The sequence below is a fragment of the Callorhinchus milii genome, unplaced genomic scaffold, assembly GCF_018977255.1.
Source record: "Callorhinchus milii isolate IMCB2004 unplaced genomic scaffold, IMCB_Cmil_1.0 Scaffold18, whole genome shotgun sequence".
Classification (NCBI taxonomy): Eukaryota; Metazoa; Chordata; class Chondrichthyes; order Chimaeriformes; family Callorhinchidae; genus Callorhinchus; species Callorhinchus milii.
This window is the reverse complement of record NW_024704759.1, coordinates 11,702,475-11,708,529: the sequence shown is the minus strand read 5'-3', so window position 1 is coordinate 11,708,529 and position 6,055 is coordinate 11,702,475.

Here is a 6,055-nt window from a genome sequence, read left to right as displayed (position 1 = left end):
ACACACACAGGGGAGGGGGAGGGAGGGGATTTAATGGGTTAATTGATTGATTGATTAATTAATTAATTAATTAATGGATCGATCGGTCCATTCGTTCGTTCATTAATTACTTTGGTTGGTTTTTGATCGATCGATCGATTAACGGGGTTCGGTATTTCGGGGTTAAGTCGACGCGCACAGACGCCGACGGTCCCTCTCTCCCTCTCTCTCTCTCTCTGAGAGAGGCGTCTCTTTCTGTTCTGTCCCACACACAGCGGTCTCTGAGCGGATTAACAGCTCTCACCCCCACACACTGAGGGACACACACACACACACACCCACACCCACACCCACACACTGAGGGACACACACACACACACCCACACACTGAGGCACACACACACACACACACAGACACTAAAGGACACAGACTCAGACACCCACACACTGAGAGACACACACACACACTGAGGGACACAGACACAGAGGGAGACGCAGAGAGACACAGAGAGACACAGACAGAGACAGAGGGACTCTTGCAACTGAACAGCCAGACGTCATTGAGGGGGAAGAGAAGCAGCTGTTTGACCCCCCACACTCTCTCTATCCCTCCCTCTCCCTCTCTCTCTCTATCCCTCCCTCCCTCTCCCTTCCTCCCTCCCTCTCCCTCTCTCTCTATCCCTCCCTCTCCCTCCCTCCCTCTCCCTCTCTCTCTATCCCTCCCTCCCTCTCCCTTCCTCCCCCCCCCTCCCTCTCTCTCTCTATCCCTCCCTCCCTCTCCCTTCCTCCCCCCCTCTCCCTCTCTCTCTATCCCTCCCTCCCTCTCCCTTCCTCCCCCCCCCTCTCCCTCTCTCTCTCTTTCCCTCCTTCCCTCTCTCGCTCTCTCCCAGCAGAGAAGCTGAATGTTTCAACGTACCTAACAAGGCTATCAGATCCCACTCGGTTCCCAAAATAAAACCCAATCAACAGTCTCCACACACACACACACACTCTTTCTCTCTCTCACTCACTCTCTAACACACACACTCTTTCTCACTCACTCTCACACTCTCTAACACACACACTTTCTCTCACTCACTCTCACACTCTCTAACACACACACTTTCTCTCACTCACTCTCACACTCTCTAACACACACTCTTTCTCTCTCTCACTCACTCTCACACTCTAACACACACACACTCTCTCTCACTCACTCTCACACACACTCACTCTCACACACTCACTCACACTCACTCTCACACACACTCACACCCTTTATTAAAATCATTACCAACCATCCATTCTAGGATTGGGCATTTCTGTCACTGTGCCTGGGTTTTATTTTCAAATCACTGAAATGAATGAATGTCTGTCTGTGTGTCTGTCTGTGTGTCTGTCTCTATTTATTTATTTAGTTATTTTTACAATTATGTTTTTTAACAAAGAAAGTCACAGCGAACTCAGGTTTAAAAACTGTTGCTGAGTGTACGTGTCTGCACAGCAGATAAAGAGGAATCCAGGATTAATCATGTTCTAATAATAATGTAGTAATAATAATAATAATAATCCTTGCATTTGATGTAGAGCGTCTTTGAGACGTCTCAAAGCGCTTCACAGAATATACTGTTCAAGCGAATTGATTGTATGTTTTGTGGGCGAATGATTTATTTTTTGAGAAAAAAAGCATTAAACTTTCTCTCTCTCTCTCTACATGACCCATAACATAGGTTGATCTTTTAAATATTTTGCCGGGTAATGACAATAAGTTGTGCGGTTATCTGAACATAACATGTCAACCCCACCCCACCCCACCTCACCACTTCCCCCGTTCGAGAAACTTCACAGCTAAAGTCAAACATCCGAAGCAAAGTAAGAGCGATGCATCAGTGACTGGCTTGATTTCAAAGCGATGGTGTAATTTTTCCCCGGCTTGTCACTGAGAGCGTTATTGTTTGCTCCGAGCCTGTGCTGAAACGAACGCTCTCTTTGTTCTCCAGAGATGTGTTGGGGGGGGGCCACGGTTTGCCGACTCGATTGTTTCAGTCGCTGAATGGGTTATTTAGACAGTTTTCCCGAAAGGTTAAAGAAGGTAAACAAAGGTCTCGCCCGGTGGCCAAGCCGAGTGGTTGGTGCCCTTCGGTTCTTGTCACTTGGAGTGACGAAATGGGATCGTAAATAACTAAGATGTTCTGCGGCTTCTGACATGGTGACAGACTTGCGCCTTAGTCAAAATATCACAGTACCCAATAGCCATACAAGCTGCCCACTCGTACTCGTATTACATCCAACCTTTAATATTAGACTGGTTTACTTCTCCATTAGTATTTACCGTCCTGCCCATGTCGGTTCCCATCCGCGGTTTAGTTTTCAGACACTATGCCCCCAGTTCTCCACAGCTCCCTCCCCCTTCTTACCCCTCCTCTTCGACCGCGCCTTCGGCTATTCCTCCTACCCACCCCCCCACCCCACCCTCCCTGCCCTCCACCCCTCCTGATCCCAACCCCCTGCTCGGATCCAAATCCCTGATTGTCCAGCGCCTTGGGACTTCCTCCCGATGTGAAAGGCGCCGTGCAAATGTAATTTGTTGGTGTTGATGTTCTTGCAGATGTCCTCAAAGCTTTCAAATCTCTTCTAAATCCCTTCCACTTTAACTATGCCTTCCCCCGTACCCTCTTCCTTCCCACTTTCCTTGTGGTTCCTTAGTGTCGTTCAAGGCACCCTCCTGTGTGAAAAATGCTGTATAATGCCCTTTATATTCTGCTCAACTCCCAGATAATATTACTCATTCACGTTACGACTGTTTGTGGGACATTGATCTGTGCAAATTGGCTGCTGTGCACACCTACAAATATAGGGTCACTCTACTTTATAGTGAAGCTTCTGAAGCATTTCAAGACATTTCAACGATGTGATAAGATGTTATATGAAAGGCAAGGATGATGATGATGATGATGTTAATAACAATAATTTGTTGTTGTTGAAGATTCAACAAATTACACTTGTTTAGAGCCCTTCATGTCGGAAAGACATCCCAGGTCACTTCATTCTGTGATTTAGGAGGAATTTGGGACCTCAGCTGGTGAGAGATACCCAGCACCATCCTTTCCGTCAGTCACTGTAGTGCACCCCCTCTTGAAAAAGAATAACATTGCACTTGATCAGATTTTCGGAAATCCAGGATTAAAATGTAACACGGCAATTTGTCATTGAAGCAGAGCTCTTCAGCTAATAAGCTACTCACAAGCACTTCCACCATTGCATTAAAATCACAAGCAGGTGTGTGTTGTCTTTTCTCGGAGGACACAGTTAGACGAGGAAGCCATTCAACCTTTCAACCCTATTTCATTTTATTAGATCATGGCAGCTTTTGTAAAATCCTATTTCCCCACCTTTCCTCCAAATCCCTTAAAACCTTTGCTTCGCAAGTATCTACACGTCTCCTTTTTATTTAGACCGAAGTGCTTCACAGGATGTACTGTAAAGTGAAGTGACTATTTTGTGGGCATTATGTTTTTTTTAAAAAAAGTCCTTTGTTCTGCCAGTGCTTTAATAACAACAACAAAAGTACATTTGCAGAGCGCCTTTCGCGTCAGGAGGACGTCCCAAGGAGCAGGACAGTCAGTATTCGGACCTAATAAAGCTGGAAGTCTTGAAGTCTGCACTGTACAAATAGCCTGGGCATTCCCAAGTTTGCATCCACAGTCACGGAGTCACTGCATCTGTGCTCAGCCACACATCGTGTACATCAGCGCCCTCCAACTTTCGGAGAAAACAGGGGTCTCCATTGTGTGCATTCAGACAGCTCACAGTGGCTGAATTCCTTACTGGCATGACTTTTACAAACTCGAGCAGGTCAGATTCAGGCTGGAAAGTAAATAGGGTAATTTTTATGCGCGTCAGGTCCCAGTCTCTCAGTGGCTTTTGAAAATTACGACTCTCATACTTACGAAGAAATAGTTGTATTTGACTGATTGATATGCATCTCATTTACTGCTCGAGCTACATATCAAGATATATGATTTGAATAAATTCATATCTCAGCATTGCACTTTTAGCATTTCAGCATTGAACGGAATTAGTGACATCTATTTTTCAGAAAGCCAGTTCTTACTCACAGTTTAAGAGATCTGGTCAAGTCATTCCCTGACTGGGAGGGTGAGCAGGAAACCTGTTATTAGGGCTCTTTGATTGCCATTGTATAACTAACTTCCAGCACATGTACAAGAGCGAGGCTGATTGATTCATCCTCTGTTAAACAGTATTCTTCTTCCCTTGGAGAAGAGTTCTTCTCTTGGAGTCTTGTAACCCTAACCCCGATAATCCACTAAAACACTGAGATCTGATAGCCAGAATGCCTTCAGATACAATATTATCAGAAACATTTTTTCTTTACACTTATTTCTGAAAAAATAAAATCACATGAATATTTACATGGTATAATTTAATTATCTTTAAAGGCGGGTTTTTCTTGCATTTAGAAGGAAGAAAAATTATTCTCATTTGTTTATCTTCGTGTCTCGTCAAAATATCTCAATCATCAGGTGAAGTGGTAGTTTTTGTAGGCAATTTTATATAACAAGCTTTAGAGTAGAAAAAACAGATGGTACATAAGAGCTAATGAAGTGAAAAATAAAAACAAAGACTACAAAATATGAAGTACAAAAAGGTTGACTTTGCGGTGTTTCTACTTCTTAATGAAGAAATCAAATAAAAAATACAGTACCCCAAAATTGATCAACATATTTCTCAGGAAAACAGAAAATGTATTTAGAACTATAATAACATTAGCTGAATAACTAAAACTAATTACAAAGTATTTAGTTGCAGCACAAAGTTCAGTATATTTCCTGGCAATACAGATTATTGTTTATTGTTGACAATAAACAAAAGTTACATTTGTTTTAATGGATGGCAATCACAAGATTATTATAACATCAACAGTTTACATTGATGTATCACCTTTCACGTCACATTGGGAGGAAGCCTTAGCTGACTAGACATCACCTGAGCTGGGATGATTGAAATTGCGAGTGAACGTTTGAAAGAATCGTACTTGAGTTTAAAGTGCTGTGAAATTATAAAACCTAATTTTACAGTTTTAAATTAAAACTTAATTTAAGGTGGGTTAAAAAAAAAGGCCATTCAGCTCATCTAGACTTCTTAAAAATAAATACACAAAGAAAGAAATAATAATAATCCTTGCATTTGATAGAACGTCTTATCACGTCTTCGAGACGTCTCGAAGCGCTTCACAGAATAAACTGTAAAGTGAATGGACTGTATATTTCGTGGGCGGAATGTCCCACAAACAGGCGCGGATCGAGTGAGCAATTTTTTTTTATATAAGCGTCTGCTTATTCTGCCGATTGTGTATAAGTGTCTCGGCGATGCGATAAGGCGCTGTATCAAACGCAAAGATTATTATGGGATTACACAATCCCAATCACAGGCACAGATTTCAGTGTAGGATATTTAAGTCTGGTTACACACCATGCAATATTTCAACGTGTTGCAATTCAGTTGTGCTGCACAAAACACAAAACAAAAAACACACACACACACCTTGTGTATATTCCTACCTGTCGCACAAACCTGAGTCAGATCAGTGTGTATTAATCCTTGAATCCATGCAAATATCTAAATTGCTATCAGTACAAACCTGATGACAGGCAAATCATCTGAATCCCTATGGTGATGGCTACAGACGAAAAGATGGATCAGCAGATTGCAAAGCACATTGCAAAAGGATTCTTTACTTTCTTTCACACACACACACACACATATATATATATATATTTGCAGCCTCTTATGGTTTTTTTTGAGCCTGCATAAATTATTGCCTGTGGGCAAGGGAGGGAGGTTGTTGGGTCTCCCTTCCTGTTTGTGGTGCTGATGCGAGTGCTGATGCTTTCTCCTCTAGTCCTTCGCCCTCCCTCCCTCCCTCCTTCTCTCTCTCTCTCTCTCTCTCCCTCCCCTCCCTCCCTCCCTCCCCTCCTTCTCTCTTATCATGGCGTCTCAGAATTCTCCTGCTTCGAACTGCAGCTGGTGGCCCATCACAGCGACCGAGAGCGATGGGAAAGGCAACGAGAGAGAC